This window comes from Scyliorhinus canicula, chromosome 10 (assembly GCF_902713615.1).
Source record: "Scyliorhinus canicula chromosome 10, sScyCan1.1, whole genome shotgun sequence".
Lineage (NCBI taxonomy): Eukaryota > Metazoa > Chordata > Chondrichthyes > Carcharhiniformes > Scyliorhinidae > Scyliorhinus > Scyliorhinus canicula.
In genome coordinates this window covers 46,218,364-46,240,104 of record NC_052155.1, presented here as the reverse complement: position 1 = coordinate 46,240,104, position 21,741 = coordinate 46,218,364, and the positions used below count along the sequence as shown (strand labels likewise).

The following is a 21,741-nucleotide window of genomic DNA, read 5'->3' as shown; positions in this document are numbered from 1 at the left end:
CCTCAAACCCAGATAGAGCTGCAGTTCCCAGGTGCCCGGACCTCCTCCTCCCACCTCCTGGTAACCGTTACCCGCCTAGTCAGGCCCATCACCGCTGCCGGGATTTCATGCATGTCTCCCGCTGCCATGCGGGGCACCATCGCCCTCCGTGCCGCCTCCTCCTCCTCCATACAGCCAAAAGCATGAGATGGCTCCATGAGCCCCCTACTGGGGTCGTCTCCTCTGCCACCAACCCAAGTTCAGTTTCTCTCTCCACTGATGCTACCTGACCCGAGGGACAGTTTTCACAAGAGCAGAAAAGAAAAAGATAATAGAGCTGAAATTATAAATGATTTTGAAAAGCTGCATACCAGAGGTGGTCACAGAGGGCCAAATGGACTTTGTCAAGGGTAGGCAACTCACTGCGAACATCAGACGGCTGCTGAATGTAATAATGACATCCCCCCCCTCCCCCGGGAAGAGAACACCAGAAGTGATTGTCTCCCTGGATGCAGAGAGGTACCGCAAAGGTCTGGGCTGGGAGCGGGATTCACCACCTGGGTGAGACTCCTGTACAACGCTCCCAAGGCGAGTATTCGAACCAACACCACCACCTTAGAATACGTCCAGCTACAAAGAGGCACAACGCAATGCCTGTAGTCCCTGCTCTTGTTCGTGCTGGCAATCAAACCCCTGCGATAGCTCTGAGGGACGCAAAAAGCTGGAAGGGCATCCAGAGTAGAGACAGAGAGCACAGAGTCTCACTCTATGCGGATGACCTCCTCCTGTAAGTCTCGAAGCCACAGGAAGGACTGAAAGCAATCATGCAGATCCTGAAAGAGTTTCGAACCTTCTCCGGTCACAAACCTAACCTGGGCAAAAGTGTGGCATTCCCAGTGAACCCAAATGGGGGAGGGGCAGAGCTGGAGAGCTCCTGCTTAAAACAGCCCAGAACAAATTCCAATACGTGGGGATTCAAATAGCCAGAGACTGGACACAGCTCCAAAAGTGAAACCTGACCAGCCTGGTGTAGGAAGTCAAAAAGGACCTTCAGAAGTGGGGCGCACTCCACTCGCCCTGGCGGGGAGGGTGCAGACGATCAGATGAACGTGCTGCCGAGGTTCCTCTTTAGAGGTTCCTGTTTAGATTCATACCGTTCTTCATCCCCAAGGCCTTTTTCCAAAATGTAGACAGTTTAACCATGGCGCTTGTGTGGGGGAGGGTAAGAACCCGAGAATTCCCAAACCGACACTGCAAAATGAGAAAAATCAAAGGTGGCTTGGCATTACCAAACCTGCAGTACTATCACTGGGCAGCAACGGCGGAAAGAGGGAGGGGATGGGTAAACGAACCCAACTCGGAGTGGGTACAGACAGAGGAGGCCTCCTGCAAGGGAACGACCCCCCCGGACCTTGGCTACAGCAGCACTCGCATCCCTCTCGGTAAAATACATCAAGCCCAGTGGTAGTGGCCACGCTGAAAACGTGGGCCCAACTGAGACAGTACTTTGGGCTGACTAGGATGCCCCCCATGGCTCCCATCTGCGGCAATCACAAATTCCCCCCCAGCCATGCTAGACACTACCTTTAGGAAATGGAGACGGGATGGGGGCACACTGACAGTTAGGGACTTCTATGCAGGACGCAGACTAGCGACACTGGACAAACTGACGGAGGAGTGGGAACTGCTGACAGGACAGGAAATGAGACACCTGCAAATAAATCATTTCCTCCAGGGCCCCAGAAACTACACTATTAGAGGACCTGATAAGCACAGACAATAAAGAGGGGGGTCTATGAGGGAAAATGAGGGGCAGCTACTGGACAGAGCCCGAACACTACTGGACGAGACCAGATGGAAATGGGAGGACGAACTGGGGACAGAAGTGGGGTGGGGACTCTGGAGCGAGGGGCTGAGCAGGGCCAACTCAACCTCCTCCTGCACAAGGTTTAGCCTCATGCAGCTCAAAGTGGTGCACAGAACACACCTGACCAGAACCCGACTGAACAGGTTCTTCCCAGTGGTGGAGGACTAATGCGAATGGTGCCAGAGAGGCCTGGCCAACCACACCCACATGTTCTGGGCTTGTCCCAAACTTGTTGGGTTCTGGACAGCCTTCTCCGAGGCAATGTCCAAGGTTGTAGGGTGTGAGGATGAAGCCATGCCCAATTGTGGCAACCTTCGGGGTATCGGAGCAGCCAGAGCTACACATGCGGAAGAGGGCCAACGCCCAAGCTAGTGATCAGCAGCACCACCCGCAGCTGCACAAAAGGGAACACCATGGGATGGAACGGGCAACTCCTCCCCCCACACTCCCCAATCGCAGAGGAAACACAGCCAAAGTTGACGGGGGAAGAAAGGGGGGGTCACATTGAAAATGAAATGAAATGAAATGAAATTAAATAAACATTCCAGGACAGGGAACATTTCTTCACAACCCCTGCGGACATGGACAAGTTTGTCCTGGACAACGGGCTGGGAAAACATCAGCAGAGACAGCGGTGAAAAGATCTCCCGAAGAGACTTTAATCAACCCAAGAGACACTTTGTACGGGACTGCATTGCCTTGCTTTGAGGATGGGAACTAAAGGGCATGAAGGAAGAGGCGAGGGCAGAGGAGCCCAGGAGAGGGTGAGGAGAATGGCAGGAAGGGAAAACAGATAGCGGGTGAATGGTAGACGCATAGCCAACCCCAGGAGGGGGTCACCACACTAGCAGACCACGAGGCACGAGTGAGAGAGGGGCCGTGGCGCATCTTCCACAGAAGAGCACACGCCTGGAAATGAGGGATACACGCAACACCAACAGAGGCATGCTGGGTGGCCCCGGGACATTGGAAATCCCAGAGCGCAGGGGCCCAGAGTCATGGCCATCTTTGGATGACCTCCTAACAAAGGAGAAACCCCCCCCCCCCCCAAATCAGGATAGCCACGTGGAAAGCCAAGGGACTTAACGGCCCAGTGAAAAGATCCAGAGTCTTTGGGTACCTAAAAGTAAGAAAGCGGACATTGTCTTCCTCCAAGAGACAAATCTGAGGGAGAAGGAAGAAGGACCGACTGCAGGTAAGGGCTGGGTGGCACAATCCTACCATTCCTGCTACGGGATGAGGGTCGGGAGGCAGCCATACTGTTAAATAAGAGGACGATGTTTACCGTGACGAGGACAGTTACGGACCCAGGGGGACGGTACGTCATGTTCAGCGGTGCCCTGGACGGGGCACCGGTAGTCCTGGTGAATGTATACGCTCCCAACTAGGACAACAGTTTATAGAAAAGACGAGGGAACAGTAATCCCTGATGCCAACAAGCGCCGACTTGGGTGGGATTTAACTGTGCACAGGGTAGACAGGCCGAACCCCAAAATAGTGAAGGCGTCTAATATGGCGAAAGAACTCGGCATATTCATGGAGCAGATGGGGGCAGTGAACCCATGACGGTTCACCCACTGAGGCGGAGTTCTCCTTCTTCTCCCAAGTACATAACATGTACATACGGATTGATTTCTTTGAAGTCGGGTAATCGGTACTTCCACGGCTAATAAGAGTGAAATACTCCGCGATCGTGATCTCGGACCATGCTCCACATTACACAGACATGAGGTTGGAAATGGACCGCGTTCTGTGTACCAGAAGTGTTGGCAGAGGACCAGGCGGGCTTTGACAAGGGTAGACAGCCAACATCGAACATCAGACGCCTGTTGAACGTGATAATGATCCCACCCAGGGAGAGAACACCAGAGGTGATCATCTCCCGAGACGCAGAAAAGGCCCATTCACCCGAGAGGTACTGGAGTGATTTGGGTTTGGAACAGGTTTTACCACCTGGGTGAAACTCCTGTAGAGCACTCCCATGTTGAGCATACGGACGAACACCACCAGCTCCAAGTACTTCCAGCTGCACAGAGGCACAAGGCAGGAATGCCTGCTGTCGCCACTTCTGTTTGCCCTAGCGATCGCTCTCAGTGTGGCCAAGAATTGGAAGGGGATCCAGAGAAGAAACAGAGCACAGAAATGCGCTCTATATGGATGACCTTCTCCTCTGCATCTTGGCCTCACAAAGTAGCATGGAGGGAATCACGGCATTCTTGAAAACAGTTTGGAACCTTTGAGCTACAAAATCAACCTGAGCAAAAGAGAATTCTTCCTGGAGAGGGGCAGAGCTGGAGGGGCTGCCATTTAAAAAGGTCCCACGCAAATTCCGTTACCTGGGATACAAATCACCCATGACTGGACACGGATCCACAAGTGGAACATGACCAGCCTGGTGGAGGAAGTCAAAAAGGACTTGCAGAGTTAGGCACACTCCCTCTCTCCCTGGCAGGGAGGAGGCAGACAATCATGATGAACATACTGCCCACATTTATCTTCAGGTTCACACTGATCTACACCCCAAGGTATTCTTCAACTTAGTGGAAAAGTTGATCATGGCATTTGTTTGGGAGAGAGAGAGAGAGAGAGAGTGTGTGTGTGTGTGTGTGGGTGAGTGTGAGTGTGAGTGTGTGTGTGTGGGGGGCGCAGGAGAATGAGGAGGAGGAGGAGAGAAAAGAGGGGGAAGAGATCCTCGGATCCCCAAAGAAGTCCTGCAGTGCACGAGCAGCATGGGGGGCAGAGCCCTCAACCTGTAATATTATCATTGGGCAGCATCAGCAGAAAGGGTAAAAGTGGATGAAGCAGCCGAAGGCCGAATGGGTAAGAATGGAGGAGGCCCTGACCATACTAGTGCTCTCACCCCTACTGACCAGTCATTCAACGAGCCCAACGGTGATAGTCACACTCCGGTCGGGGACCAACTACGACAGCACTTCGGTTTGACCGAGATGGCCATTAAGTCCCTTGTCTACAACAACTACAAGTTCACACCAGCCAAAATGAATGCCACCGTCAAATGGCGGAGAGAGTACGGGGGACTTCTACACAGACAACAGACTGACAACACTAGAGTAACTAACAGAGAAGGTCCAACTGATCGGGGGAAACAAATTAAGATATATGCAGGTCAAAAACTTCTTACGTAGGACAAGACATACCCATGCTGCCGCAACAACCGCTATGAGTGGACCTGCGGGACGTGGACATCCCAGGGAGGGGAAAGTGTGGCGACGACTGAGAAGGGCACGCCCACCACTTTACGCGACAAGGGAAAAAATAGGAGGAAGACACAGGATTTCAAATATGGTGGAGACTCTGGAGCAAAGCACTGCACAGGGTCAACTCCATCTCTACATGAGCAAGGCTAATAAGCCTAATACAGCTCTAAGTGGTACACAGAGCTCAGTTAACCAGAACCTGAATGAGCAGGTTCTTCCACGAGGTGGAGAACAAATGTGAAAAGTGAAAAGGAGGCCCGGCCAACCACACCCACATGTTCGGATCATGCCACAGACTGGTCAGGTTCTGGACTACCTTCTTCAAGGCAATGTCCATGGTTGTGGGGATGAAGGTGGAGCCAAGCCCGAGAGTGGCAGTCATTGGGGTATCAGAACAGCCAGAACACCTTATGGGGTGGAGGGACGACGCCCTTGCCTCACTAATCGTCCGCTGAAGAATCCTGCTTGGCTGGCGATCAGCAGCACCACCCAAAGCCGCAGACTTGCTGTCGGAATTTCTCCAAATGAAGAAAATCAAATTTGTAATCCGAGAGCTTCCACAAAACATGGCAACCATTCGCCAATTTGTTCCAAGACCTGTTTGCAGCCATAAGACATAGAAGCAGAATTAGGCCACTCAGCCCATCGAGTCTGCTCCGCCACTCAATCATGGCTGATATTTTTCTCGTCTCCATTCTCCTGCCTTCTCCCCATAACCCCTGATCTCCTTATTAATTAAGATGCCAATTAGCCAGCAGCAATTAGCCAGAGGGCTGGAATGGGAGGGGGGAAATAAAGCGGCATGGAACCCAACCATATCAAAAACAGAATATACATAGCACCATGCCACCCCAACAGGTATAGGCTGGAAGACATGATGAATGAAGAAGGCGTGCCAGATGACAAGAAGGGGCAGGGGATAGGAGGAGATCTAGCTAAAACTAAGCACCTGCTGAAAATCAAGATTGTAACTGATGTATGCAATGGGCAATAACGATGTATATAATGTGTGTTTGGTCATGCTCATCTTTGCTCTGTATTTAAAAAAAACCTTAATTAAAACATTTTTTTAGAAAAGGAAAAAAAAAATAAAAATTGGTGAAAAAGAGGGGTGAATAATGGGGTTAGCAAGGAAATTCCAGAACATGGGGCCTCGGTCTCTGAAGGCACAGTTGCTAATGGTGGGTGAAGGGAGGAAGAATACATTATGTATGAAGTCGGAGGCACAAAAAGTTCAAGCGGGATGTCTTGCAGACTAGAGGAGATTAGAGCTGGGGAGAAATGAGTACCTGAAGGGATGTAAACAGGATGATAATTTGGAATTTGAGTTGCTGGAAATGAAATGAAATGAAAATCGCTTATTGTCACAAGTAGGCTTCAAATGAAGTTACTGGAGGACTAGGAACCAACATAGGGCAGCAAAGCCAAGTGTGACAATAGGATTTTCAAGCAGTTCTAAATCCACTAAAGATTACCATGATGAAAAAAAACAGAAAAACATTTGAGTGATCAGATCTGGAGCAGCACATGGCACAGTGGTTAGCACTGCAGCCTACGGCGCTGAGAAACTGGGTTCAAATCGCTGCCCTGGGTCACTGTCCGTGTGGAGTTTGCACATTTTCCCATGTCTGCGTGGGTTTCACCCCCACAACCCAAAGATGTGCAGGTTAGGTGGATTGGCCACGCTAAATTGACCCTTAATTGGAAAAATAAATAATTGGGTACTCTAAATATATATTTTTTAAAGATCTGGAGATGTTATTGGCACAAAGTCACTGGATTTTGTCTTTTCAATGTTTAGCTGCGAGAAATTGTTGTTTATTCAAAATAAACATCAAGTGGTGAAGTGGAAGGCAAATAGGTAAAGTTGGATCCAGTGCACATGTTCAAGTACAAACTGATCTCTTGTTTGTAGATGAAGACAAGGGGCAGCAGGAAGACGAAGACAACAAGGTAGTCAAGGATGTATCTTTAGTGGATCCAATATTACAATAATGTGCTGGGCAGAGGCCATCAGTAGAGATACTCAGATGAAGGCAAATTTTCTGCTCACCTTTCACAAACTTGCACTGTATCATGGAGGTCTTTCAAGGGTTACAGGGTTACTCTTAATTCAGGTGAACAAGTTTCTGTCCCATATCATGCAATATACTACTGCAAATGTTATCCTTTTACTGACAAATATTCCTATTTTACTCAATTGGGGCAACAATACCAAAATAGTAAAACATTCAGCAACTATGAGCCTTTTAAAATTGAATAATAGCACACAATCCTATAAATATGCAACAATCAGCATCTGAAACAAAGATCAGTTAATGTTTGAGTGGGACTATTCAAAAAGAACGAATACCAGAGAAAGACCAAGACCGGAATAAATTGCATTCAAAATGCTAAAGTGGCTTTTACGTTCAGTACTAAATGGACCTTGCTATAATCAATAAAACACATGAATACATCTTTTTTTCATTTTCCTTTTTCCTCCATCTTTATTGTAGGTTTTTAAAAAATAATCTTTATTGTCACAAGTAGATTTACATTAACAGTGAAATAGTTACTGTAAAAAGCCCCTCATCGCCACATTCCAGTGCCCCTTCGGGTACACTGAGGGAGAATTCAGAATGCCCAATTCACCAAATAAGCACGTCTTTTGCGGATTTGTGGGAGGAAACCGGAGCACTCAGAGGGAACCCACGCAGACACGGGGAGAACGTGCAGACTCTGCACAGACAGTGGCCCAAGCGGGAATCGAACCTGGGACCCTGGCGCTGTGACTACAGAGACTGCGGTGGTTTAAGATGACAGCTCACTACCACCTTCCAGAGGACAATTAGGGATGGGGGAAGTGTTATGGACTGTTGTAAACAAGAGAACAAGACATATGAACAGATGTAGACCATTCGGCCCATTGAGTCTGCTCCACCATTCAATGAGATAGTGATATGGGGAGGTGGGACCAGTACAAACTGATTGGCTTACACCAGAGCAAGACCAGGACTGATGTCCTAAGGAGAGTATTTGCTAGTGAGGGTGGGTGGGGGTGATTAAACTAGAATGAAAGGGAGTTGGGAACTTAAACAGGGTGACAAGGGAAAGAGAAAAAAAAAGGACAGTAATAAAAGAACACAGTAAAATGCAAAAATGGTAGGCAGGATATTCAAGGGCGAGGCAAATAAGGCCATAGTACAAATAAATGTTAGGATGATAGAAAATGGCAAAAAGGCAAGCTTAAAGGCTTTGTATCTTAATGCATAATGCATTCGGAATAAGATAGACAAATTAACAATGCAAATAGAGGTAAATTGATATAATCTCATTAAGGAGACATGTTTGCAAGGAAATCAAAACTGATAACTTAACATTCACTGATTTTTGGCCTTTCATAAAGACAACAGGGAAGGAAAACATAGTGGGGTAGCACTGTTAATAGGAAATGAAATTAGGACAGTTGTGAGAAACGATCTAGACTCAGATGATGTATAGTCCATTTGGGTGGAGCTAAAAATAAAAGCAAGGGAAAGAAGATATTGTAGGAGGAGTGTATAGACACCCAAACAGTAGCCACACTGTTGGAAAGGGTAAATCAACAAATAATAACAGGTAAAATTAATAGAGCAATAATTATGGATGACTTGAAACTTTATGTTGATTGGGATAATCAAATTGGAAAGAGTAGCTTTGACAAAGAATTCATAGTGTGCATTATGTATAGTTTCCGAGAGCAATACGTCATGGAACCAGCCAGGGAACAGGCTACCTTGGTTCCAGTAATGGTAGGTTTACTAAATTACCAGAAAGTAAAAGATCCCTTAGGAAGTAGTGATCATAATAATAATAATCTTTATTGTCACAAGTAGACTTTCATTAACACTGCAATGAAGCTACTGTGAAAAGATATGATAATATTCAGTTTGAGTGTAAGAAACTTGGATTGGAATCAACTGTGTTTAACTCAAATAAAGAAAATTACAATGAAATGAGGATAGAGTTAGCTGAAGTGGACTGGGGTGGATAGACTAGCAGGAAAGACAGTAGACATGCAAGGAAGTAATTAAGACTTTCAGCAAAAAGAGATTCTTTCTTCCATACTGGGATACAAGAGAGGGATAAACTAACCATGGCTAAACAAGGAGGTTTAGGAGAGCATTAAGTTGGGGAAAAAAAGCATAAGCAGGCAAAAGTCAGTCATAGCCCCAAAGAATCGGGATATATCCAGAATCCAGCAAACGAGGACAAAAAAGATGGAGAAAATAAACTAAGAGACAGACCAGCGAGGAATATGAAAACTAACAATAAGAGCTTCTTTAAGTATATAAAATGGAAGAGAGGTCAAAGCGAGCATAGGCCCCTATGAAAATGAATCTGGGGAGATAGCTATGGGAACTAGGAAATGGCAGGAGTTAAACCGATATTTTGCATCAGCCTTTACAGTGGAAGATACTTCGAACATCCTATTAATACTAAAGAATATGCGGGCGCGGGCAGCACGTGGTGCAGTGGTTAGCATTGGGACTGCGGCGCTGAGGACCCGGGTTCGAATCCCAGCCCTGGGTCATTGTCCGTGTAGAGTTTGCACATTCTCTTAGTGTCTGCGTGGGGTTCACCACCACAACCCAAAGATGTGCAGGTTAGGTGGATTAGCCACGCTAAATTGCCCCTTAATTGGAAAAGAAAATAATTGGGTACTCTAAATTTAGAAAAAAAGAATATGCAGGCAGAATTACACACCATCAGTATCACTAGAGAAGTAGTATTAGACAAACCAATGGGGCTAAAAAGGCAAATAAGTCCCCTGGACCCGAGATAGTGGATACATTGGTTGCAATTTTCCAAAAATCTTTGTATTCTGGATAGGTACCAGAGGATTGGAAAACTGCCAATGTGACACCCCTATTTCAAAATGGGAGGCAAAAAGCAGGTAATGAAAGGCCAATTAGCCCAACATCTATTGTTGGAAAAAATGTAGGAATTAATTATTAAGGAAGGAATAGCAGCACATTTGGAAAATCATAGTCTAATCAAGCAGCGTCAGCATGGTTTCTTCATGAAAGGGAAATAGTGTCTGATTAATTTATTTGTTTTTCAAGGAAGTTTCAACCAGAATGGATAGAGAGGAGCCAGTAGATTTGCATTTGGGCTTCCAAAAGGCATTCGACAAAGTACCTCACAAAACGTTAAGTCATCAGATATGTGCCCATAGTGTTGGAGGTACTATATTAGCTTGGATAAAGAACTGGCTAATGGGCAGGAAACAGCAAGTGGGGATAAGGGATTATTTTTCAGGTTGGTGACCTGTAACCAATGGAGTTCCATAGGGATCAGTGCTGGGATCGTAATGGTTTACAATATATATATATATATATATATAATATATATATATTAATGACGGAGTAAGGAAGCGAAAGTACTGCAGCCAAATTTGCAGATGACATCAAAATAGGTGGAAAGGCAAGTTGCAAGAGGGATACAAACAATGTGCAAAGATATATGGATAAGTTAAGTGGGCAAAGGGCTGACGAATGGAGTGGGATGTGAAGTTGCTCATTTTGCAAGGGAGAAAAAAGAACAGTATTCTTTAAATGGAGAAATACTGCAGAAAGCTGCAACTCAAAGGGTCTTGAGGGTACTTGTGCACGAAACAGAAAGCTAGCACGCAGGTGCAGCAGATAATCAAGGTGGGCAGCACGGTAGCATAGCATAGGTGGGCAGCACGGTAGCATAGTGGTTAGCATAAATGCTTCACAGCTCCAGGGTCCCAGGTTCGATTCCCGGCTGGGTCACTGTCTGTGCGGAGTCTGCACGTCCTCCCCGTGTGTGCGTGGGTTTCCTCCGGGTGCTCCGGTTTCCTCCCACAATCCAAAGATGTGCGGGTTAGGTGGATTGGCTATGCTAAATTGCCCGTAGTGTCCTAAAAAAAGTAAGGTTAAGGGGGGGCGTTGTTGGGTTACGGGTATAGGGGGGATACGTGTGTTTGAGTAGGGTGATCATTGCTCGGCACAACATTGAGGGCCGAAGGGCCTGTTCTGTGCTGTACTGTTCTATGTTCTATGTGGAATGCAAACAGGCCTATTTTGTTTATTAAAAAAACATTATGTAATTTTTTAATGTAATTTTATAACAACAAATGAAATATAAACGTAGTACATACATCATTTCCATCCCTAACACGTCCTTCCTACTCTTAACAGAAAATAGCCTAACTTTTGCCCCGCCCCCCTCTTTTTAGATTTTTACCTCTGCTGACAGCTTATTTTCCCCAAAGAAGTTGATAAACGGCTGCTATCTCCGGACGAACCCTAGCGTTGACCCTCTTAGGCAGGCCTATTTTGTTTATGAGTACTATAGATGGAGCGGACTACAAAAAGAAAAAAAACATGCACATTGAATCGTTGCTTTAAATTATCATGAATCGTTACCAGCTGGCACAACTCTCATCCTGGGTCAGACAGTTCTAGATTTGAGACTCGAGTGCGACACTCACGTACGACACTCATGTACTGAGGCAACACGGCATTGTCAGTGGTATTTCTGCAGCACAATCAGGTCAATCTCCAATGGCCTTTCAAGTTAGCTTAAATAAAATCAGTTTTAAAATAATTAGCAACATTTTAAAAAAATTATAGAAGTAGCAAAAGTAGGTCTGGTATACACAAAAACTGTTAACTCCATTCTTGGTAGCATTCATGCACAAATCGGTGTGTTCAGGGCACAGCTGATGTTAAATGCTAGGGTATTACAAATCTCAGAAGGGAAGCTTGAAATGTCTCATCTCAACTGTATTTTGCAATTTGGTACAATGCGAGGAAAGATGTACAGACCAGTGAAGGGTGTCTCAAATGTTTTTGTGATGATTTTAAACAAATGGCTGATTACACAATAAAACATAACAAGAAAGTCAACTAGAAATACACTTAAACTACTTTACTGGCCATTCACAGCATCTTTAAATTTAACCAGTTCCAAATCCCTCTATTTTCCTAATGTCAGAGCTATATCTCACCAAACAACATCCCACTAGAGGATTTTCACAGTAACTTCATTGCAGTGTCAATTACCCAGACAATAGTAAAGATTATTATTTTTAAAACTACAGGCAGAATCTAGCAATAGTTACCATATCAGGCACATATCTTTCCAGCATGCTTCCAGTTTAGGATAAAACTGGTTTCTCAAAAGGGACTCTTCACTGCTCTTCTCTCTTCCCCCCCCCCCCCCCCCCCCCCCCCACAAGCAGAGCTTGTTGGGAGTTGACACAGCTTCCTGTTGCGAGCTGAGCTCTCAAAAGCAGCTAGTACACATATGGTGAACTTGTCCATGATGTATTGGTTTCTCTTTTGATCTTCCCTTATCTGAACTAACTTCAGAAGTCACTATTAATTACCTTCATTTCACAAGTTCACCTTTTAGAAAGCAGTTGTGAAATTCATACCTCATCACTTCCTTTGGAATTCTAATATCTTTACTTACATGTCTGACATCCTATCTTCTATTGTGACCAACTTGCCCGAGGTAAACATCTGTTTACTGTATGGCTAGGCTTATCAAAGCACTAGTTCGATCAATGTAGCCAACTTATCTCTACTGTAGTTGCCATTTTTTTAAAAACATACAACATATGTTTATATCATAATTTCTTAACATATGGTTCTGAAGACTGTCAAAGCTATTGCATTTCAGATGAGATGGTCAACTGAAGCCACATTTGCTCTCAAAAAGACATAAAAGATTTGGGCCTTCACGGTCCAAAACGAAGTTAGGATGGCGAGGACAGGTTCTTCTTCTCCAATACTACCCATGCCTCTCACAGCCGATGAACCCAGCCACATAATTGCGAGAGACCTAGAAAAACATCGGCAGAGCCCAGCATTAGACCTAACAAGACCAATTTGGCCCACATCAATTCAAAGCTGGACAAAACGTGGTGCCAAGCTGAAACGGTATTGAAATGGCTCTTACGGATCATAGCGACCGGATCACATCTTTGCAAGCAGGCCTAACCTCAGCTGTGGAGTGCAATAAAATCCTCTAGATAAAGATAAGTGACTTTGAAAACCATTCGAGGCGGAAAAAGGTCCGCATAGTGGGATTGTCAGAGAAGTAAGAGGGCTGCACCCCCACTAATGACTTTGTGGACATGCTGCATGAGATGCTGGGTGAGAATGTGTTCACGTTTCCCAGAGTTGGACTGGGCTCAAATTGCTCCCTGTGGCCAAAGCCTCGAGCTGGGGAAACGCCACGTCCGGTCGAACAGTTTCACAGGTTTTTTAAAAAATCCTTTGCTGGGCTCAGGAGCATCAGGAGGCAAAGTGGGGGGGCCACTTTATCTAACCTTTCCAAGAGTTGAGCGCAGACCTGGCAAAAGAGCAACTTTCAACAGGCCACAATCCATCCCATACCAAAAAGGAATTGGATTTGGCATGATCTAACCAGCTCGCCTCAAAGAGTGACTGTTGGGGAGAAAGATGGCCTCTTTGATTCGCCAGAAGGACGGCATGGTGGTTGGCATTGCTGCCTCATAGCACTAAGGACCCAGTTGACAGCAACCTTGAGTCACTGTGTGGAGGTTGTACACTCTTGCTTAATAGGGGGTTATGGGGAGAAGGCAGGAGAATGGGGGTGAAAAACATACCAGTCATGATTGAATGGTGGTACAGACTTCAAGGGCCGAATGGCCTAATTCTGCTCCTATGTCTTATTCTCTCCATGCCTGTGAGAGTTTCCTACCACAGTCCAAAGGTGTGCAGATGTTAGGTGGATTAGCCATGCTAAATTGCTACTTAGGGTGGGGTTGCAGTTATAGGGCGGGGGATTGAGCCTAGGTAGGGTGCTCTTTCAAATGGTTGGTGCAGGCTCGATGGGCCAAATGGCCTCCCTTCTGCACTGTAGAGACTCTATGATTCTAAAAAGCGAAATCCTTTGGTCTTGAATTCTGCTTAATGCATGATGTTTATTGTATTATGTATACTGGCATCTGGGCGTCTTGTATTCAGTTTTTCTATCAGGTTTGTCATTTGTAGTTACTGCTGGGTTTGATATTTGATTGTTATTGTTGCGCTGCAACAATTAGACGGGTTTTATCTTCTTTGGTGAGGAGGGGGATGAAACAGTCTCTCGGCTAATGATGACCCCTTCTGCGGAGAGCTGACTGGTGGTGATTTAACCGGAGGACCACCACACCTCAGACAAGGGGCAAGGTTGAGAAGGTGGGCCTTTATGAATAACGGAATTAGGGTTTACTGCAGCACTTTGCAAACGGTTGGTGAATATGAGCTTTGTGCATATAGTGCGTGAGGATTTTTAAATTGGGGGTTTAGGGTTAGAGTATTATTAATTAGTATTACAAAAGAGGCATTATGGGATTGGGGAGGGAAGGGTTTCAATGCAAGTTGACTGGCATTGTTTGCAAGTCCTTTTCTATCAGATCGCATAACTTGGCTAGGGAGCCAGCTTGGTGGGTCTCGTCAACTTCCGAGATCCTTTGCCTGGTACTCTTCCTTGGAAATGGCTGACTCCAGGCTGCGGAGCGGTGGGTGAGCTCCCAATTTGCTTGGTAACCTAGAATGTCCGAAGTGCGAATGGCCCAGTAAAGTGGTCTAGGGTTTTTGCCCATCTTAAGAATCTAAACTCTGACGTGTTTTTATAGGATGTAAATGACCAGGCATGGCTGCATGAGAATTCAGTGGGGCAGGTCTTCCACTCCTGTTTTAAAGGTAGGGCCAGGGGCACCGCCATTTCAATTCTTGCGGGTATTGCCAACACTAATAGTCGCTATATTACTGGTTATGGTTCACTGGCGAACAATCTAGTAGCCCCGGTGAACAACTATGCCCTCAAGCTCGTAAATCGTCTCCCCAACCTTGATTCACACCTGATGCCACATTCCGGCACCTGCTCGGGTACACAGAGGGAGAATTCAGAATGTCCAAATTACCAAACAGCGCATCTTTCGGGACTTGTGGGAGGAAACCAGAGCACCCGGAGAAAACCCAGGAAGTGGAGTATCGCACACACCCCTGTCTGCATCAATGGTACCAAGGTGGAGATGGTTGACAGCTTCAAATTTCTAGGTGTGCACATCACCAACAATCTGGCTTGGTCCACCCACGTCGATGCTACGACCAAGAAAGCACAACAGCACCTATAGATAGATTGGAGAGTTGGGCAGAGAAATGGCAGATGGTGTTCAATCCAGGCAAATGCGAGGTGATGCATTTTGGAAGATCAAATTCAAGAGCGGACTATATGGTCAATGGAAGAGTACTGGGGAAAATTGATGTACAGAGAGATCTGGGAGTTCAGGTCCATTGTATCCTGAAGGTGGCAACGCAGGTTGATAGAGTGGTCAAGAAGGCATACAGCATGCTTGCCTTCATCGGACGGGGTATCGAGTACAAGAGTCGGCAGGTCAGGTTACAGTTGTATAGGACTTTGGTTAGGCCACATTTGGAATACTGCGTGCAGTTCTGGTCGCCACACTACCAGAAGGATGTGGATGCTTTAGAGAGGGTGCAGAGGAGGAAGTAGACCTTGGAAAATAGGAGACAGGTTTAGATAAAGGATCTGGACCGGCGCAGGCTGGGAGGGCCGAAGGGCCTGTTCCTGTGCTGTAATTTTCTTTGTTCTATATTTCCTCAGCAAACTAAGGAAATTTGGCATGTCCACTTTGACTCTAACCAATTTTTACAGATGTACCATAGAGAGCATCCTATTTGGCCACATCACAGCCTGGTATGGCAACTGCTCGGCCCAAGACCATAAGAAACTACAGAGATTGCGAACATAGCCGTCCATCACGCCAACCCATCTCCTCCATTGACTCTGTCAAACCTCCCGCTGCATTGTGAAAGCGGGCAGCATAATCAAAGTTTCCTCCCATCCGGGTTATTCTCTTCCATCAGGCAGGAAATGGAAAAGTCTGAGAACACACACTAACAGTTTCAAAAATAGCTTCTTCCCCGCTATTACCAGACTCGTGAATGATCCTCTTATAGACTGAACTGATCTCTCCACGCATATTCTCTACCGAGTATTACTACACTCCATATGATTCATCCGATGTCTGTGTCGATGTATTTACATTGTGTATCTATCATATGTCCTATGTTTTTTCATGTATGCAGCAATCTGTCTGCACTCTACACAGAAGAATACTTTTCACTATACCTCGATATACGTGATAATAAACCCGAAATCCAAATCTCCAATTTATTTACTGCATGCACAAGGTTTTGGGGTGGCGGGGGGGGGGGGCATTGCAGGACTTGCATCTTTTCCAAATGGGGCTCAAATATCTACAAAAATAAATGAAGTGCACTCATTGGTTTTGATATTTGTACTTCACCTCCCATCACCAATCTCAACAGCTCATACATTTCTTGTCTGGATTTACTCAATAGCCTCTTAAACACTAGCACCTGTACCAATCTTTAGGTAGTATTTTACGGCTATTCTGTTGAATACCAGGGGTGGTAGTCAGTGCCCATGGAACTTCATAATGTGGATCAACACCTTAAGAAAAACAAAGTTTTAAAAAAACACTGGCAATTGCTTCAGGATTCATCTTTGACATAGCATAACAATTGCTCATGTGATACCTCTCACATGCCACCTTTAAATGGAGAAAAACACAGGAAAAATTACACTGAAAGTAATCTCTGCCATTTCCTTAAAGGATTTTTTAAAAGACAAGAGAAATGCACTGCAATGGCGATATTTTTTAAGTTACTTTTGAGTCAAGCAAATTAAACAATTGACTGGAGTCAAAGTAATTTGGAGTCAAAGTACCTCACAAACAGGAGCCTTTCTTTCATTCTGCTCAATATTGATTGAGATTATGCAGCTCAGTGTTGGAAACTTTTAATGAGTAGAGGTGCCGAGGCTTCAACTCAAATTATAATTTCATGCTCCATTTAAAGATAAACAGGAGCTGAATCGGAAACAAAAGGAAATTGGTTTTCTGTTTGGGGCTATGAGTCGAACGAACAATCAATTCACAAAAGAAAGACATCCATTGTTTTGGTGGAAAGCATCGGCTCCCAGCAGGAAATTCCCTCAAAAAGAAATGCTGATAAACTCCAATTACAGAGGTGGTGCTGGCAAAAGAATGAGATCACGAGCTAGATATGAATAAGGAAAGCCATTCAGTTTACTCATTCAGAATGACCCTATGGGATCCAATTCAAATTAATCTCAGATTGTTCCTCGATTGCACTGTCCAGAAATCCAAATTGCATCATGTACCCGTGACCAAGAATGTCCTAGCAACAGTTCCCAATTGTAGTTCTCAATTGTAGTTATCTATATGAACGCCTTTGCAAAATTTCAGTTTTAGATTAACATTTTCTACACTGTCTTACATACTTTAATAGGGACTCCTCTCAATCCCCTATATCAAGAGAGAGAAATTGATTCTCCAGACTTTCCTACTGGACTGTCTCTGCTTTCTATACCACCCCTAGGCCTTTTTTTGTGTTTCAGTGATCAAGACTTCTAGTCAAATATCATCAGACTTTCTTACCCGATTTTAGCTATAGAGTCCAGCATTCCATCGAACAATTCCACACAATTTCCTATTTCCTAAGCACTAATGCCTTTCTTTCAAAGGTCTTCTTTCCTTCCACGTATCTTCCTACATCACAGATCCCCGTTGACCGAGCCCATGTGATCTGATGCATTGTGGTAGAGAAGATGATTTAGCAAGTTGAAGATAATAATAATAATAATCTTTATTATTGTCACAAGTAGGCTTACATTAATACGGCAATGAAGTTACTGTGAAAAGCCCCTAGTCGCCACACTCCTGCACCTGTTCGGGTACACTGAGGGAGAATTCAGAATGTCCAAATTACTATTGTGGACAAGTTTACTTCTATTAGCAGTGGTGCATACAACAATAACTTCCATTTATATAGCACCTTTCACATTGCAAAAGGTCCTTGGGCACTTCACAGGAACATCAAACAAAATTTGACACAAAGCCACACAAGAATAATTTAACTACCTTTTTGGTCATCTGGCGTAAAGGGTAGCTTTCCTCAGCGCTCAAAGACAAGAAAGAGGGAGACACGTGAAAAGGTTTCAAGAGGGAATTCAAGGAACTTGACAATTGAAAGCCAGGCCCCCAATGAACACGCGGATACTCAGGAGGCCAGAATCGGGGGAATGAAGATATCTGTGGGATTGTAGGGCTGGAGGAGTTCACACAGATGGGGAAAAGAAGGACCATGGAATGATTTGTAAATGTGGGGGAGATTTGACAAAACAAAAATGTCACTTAACCAGAAGCCAAAATAGATCAGCGGCCACACACAGGATTGTGAACAGAATCAGGTTTCACAGTTTAGGATTATATAAAAGCTGGTTGTGGAAGGAAGATGATCGGACAGCCAGGAATGTGTTGAAGTCAAAACTAAAAGTAATGAAGATGATGAGCAGAGGCAGTGGAGGAGTCAGGTAATGTTTCAGAGATGGAAATAGGCAATCCGATAGGCGCGTGTTCGGAAACGCATCTCGGGGTTACATGTTAAATTTATTGCAAGGGGATCAGAGCAGAATAATAAACAAGTCTTGCCACAGTTGTGCAGGTTTTGGGGACCCGCATCTGAAAACATACGCGCAGTTTTGGTCTCCACATTTTAGGAAGCAATGGAGGCGGTAAAGTGAATGTTCACTAAATTGGACTCTGGAGTGTGGGGGTTGTCCTATGATGAGCAGCTGAGTAAATTGGGCTTACACTCCTTGGAGTTTAGAAGAGAATGAGAAGTGGGCAGCACGGTGGTGCAGTGGTTAGCACTGCTGCCTCACAGCACCAAGGTGCCTGGTTCGATCCCGGCTCTGGGTCACTGTCCGTGTGGAGTTTTTACATTCTCCGAGTTTGCGTGGGTTTCACCCCCACAACCCAAAGATGTGCAAGGTAGGTGGATTGGCCACGCTAAATTGCGCCTTAATTGGAAAAAAATGAAGTCGGGTACTCTAAATTTATATTTTTAAAAAAAAGAAGAGAATGAAAGGTGATCTCATTGAAATCTGCAAAATTGTGAAGCTGAATGCTGAGAGATTGTTTTTGTTGGTTGGGGTACCCAATACACAGTTTACGGTCTCAGTAGAAGGGGCCAATCACTTAGAATCGAGAGGAGGAGAAATTTCTTCACTCAAAGGGTTGTGAATCCTTGAATTCTACCCCAGAGTGTTGTGGATGCTCCACTGTTGAGTATATTCAAAGCCCGATAAAGAGACTTTTGGGCTCTCAGGCAATTAAGGAAAATGGGGAGTCGCCGGGAAAATTGAATTGAAGTCCAAGATCAGCCATGATCGTATTGAATGACTCCATGAGCCACATGGTCTACTCCTGCTCCTATTTCTTACGTTATTCCATGACACCAAGGTCGCACACATTCTGGTTCCATCTCAGACAGCTGTCAGGGAGAGATTTGGAATGGGGTGTAAAAAGGTGTATGATGAGGGAACAGAGATTGTGGTAGGGATTGCAAACAATGGCGTTGGTCTGCCTGAACTTTAGTTGGAAGAAACTACTGCAAATGTAGTACTGGATGTGAAATGAGCTGTCAATTTACAGACAGTGGAGGAGTTAAGAGAGAACGACTGTAGGTGATTCTCTGGTTAAAACTGGATAGGTTAAGAGAAGAGACCTTAAGACCATAAAGACAGAGCAGAATTAGGCCACTCAGCCCATCGAGTCTGCTTCACCATTCAATCATGGCTGATATTTTTCTCATTTCCATTCTTCTGCCTTCTCCCCATTACCCCCGATTCTCTTATTGATCAAGAACCTATCTATCTCCATCCTAAAGAAACTCAATGATTTGGCCTCCGCAACCTTCTGCGACGAGTTCCACAGGTTCACCACCCTCTGGCTGAAGAAATTCCTTTCCATCTCAGTTTTGAAGGATCGTCCTTCGAGTCTGAGATCGGGTCCTCTGCCTCCAGTTTTTCTCTACAAGTGGAATCATCCTCTCCACATCCATGCTATCCAGGCCTCGCAGTATTCTGTAAGTTTCAATAAGATCACCCCTCATCCTTCTAAACTCCAATGAGTAAAGACCTCGAGTCCTCAACTGTTCCTCATAGAACAAGCTCTTCATTCCAGGGATCATTCTTGTGGACCTCCTCTGGACCCTTTCCAAGGTTAGCACATCCTTCCTTAGATACAGGCTCCAAAACTGCTCACAATACTCCAAATGGGGTCTGACCAAAGCCTCATACAACCTCAGAAGTACATCCCTGGTCTTGTATTCTAGCCCTCTCGACATAAATGCTAACATTGCATTTCCCAACTGCTGACTGAACCTGCACGTTAACCTTAAGAGAATCGTGAACAAGGACTCCCAAGTCCCTTTGTGCTTCTGATTTCCTAAGCATTTTTCCATTTAAAAAATAGTCTATGTCTCCATCCCTCCTTCCAAAGTGCATAACCTCACACATTTCCACATTGTATTCCATCCGCCACTTCTTTGCCCAGACTCTTTTTTAAAATATAAATTTAGAGTACCCAATTCATTTTTTCCAATTGAGGGGCAATTTAGTGTAGCCTATCCACCTACACCGCACATCTTTGAGTGGGGTCGAAACCCACGCAAACACAGGGAAAATTTTCAAACTCCACACGGACAGTGACCCAGAGCTTGGATCGAACCTGGAACCTCGCCGCCGTGATGCAGCAGTGCTAACCACTGCACCATCGTGCTGGTCCCTTTGCCCATTCTCCCAGCCTGTCCAAATCCTTCTGCAACCCCCCTGCTTCCTCAATACTACCTGTCCCTCTACAGATCTTTGTATCGTCTGCAAACTTAGCAACAGTGCCTTCAGTTCTTTCTTCCAGATCATTAATGTATTTTGTGAAAAGTTGTGGTCCCAGCACCGACACGAGGCATACCAGTCACCGGCTGCCATCCTGAAAAAGGCTCCTTTATCCCCACTCTCGGCCTCTGCCAGTCAGCCAATCCTCGATTCATGTCAGGATCTTGCCCTTAACATCATGGGCTCTTAAAACAGTCTCCTATGCAGCACTTTGCCTTGGAAATCGAAATAAATCAGATCCACTGTTTCTGCTTTGTCTAACTTCCTTGTTACCACCTCGAGGAACTCTAACAGATTTGTCAGACATGACTTCCCTTTGGCAAAGCCGTGCTCTCTCAGTCCTATTTTATCATGCACTTCCAAGTACAAGAGAATGCACACAGAATGGTGATTATTCTTCTTGTGTTTCAGGTATAGAGGAGAATATACAGAGTTTAAAGTTGAAGCATTTCAATCATGACAAACTTGGTCGTACTAGATGAGGATCAAGTGAATAATCTGTGGCATTCCTAGCAATAGTTAAACCACACAGATTAATCATCCAGGAAAATCTGTTATCCGACATACTCCAGATATGGGAAATGCCAGTTAGCCAAGATGCAAGGAGAGTTCCACGTTTTCATCCAATCAGAAAGGCTCTAGGGTGATCACTAAAGTGATGAGGTCCAAAGTGTGGAGGCGCTCGAGTGAGCTGCACAAAAGGGAGATGGTGTTGCAGAACAGGGCGCTTATAGCAATTGATCGTCGAGTTTGACATCTCCATCCCTGACCCCAGAATTCCAATTGTTAGAGAATATAGAACAGTAATGGTAGAGGTACGGGAAATGGAAACTTTTTACTGACTCCAGGACACTGTTGATT

At 45.2% G+C, this 21,741-nt stretch overlaps 1 protein-coding gene across 2 annotated transcripts in view; it reads right to left on the bottom strand.

The window, feature by feature from the left end:
* The window catches only part of oxsr1b (oxidative stress responsive kinase 1b), a 271,259-nt gene that overhangs the window by 180,204 nt on the left and 69,314 nt on the right, over positions 1-21,741 (bottom strand). The gene's annotated exons all lie outside the window — the stretch shown is intronic.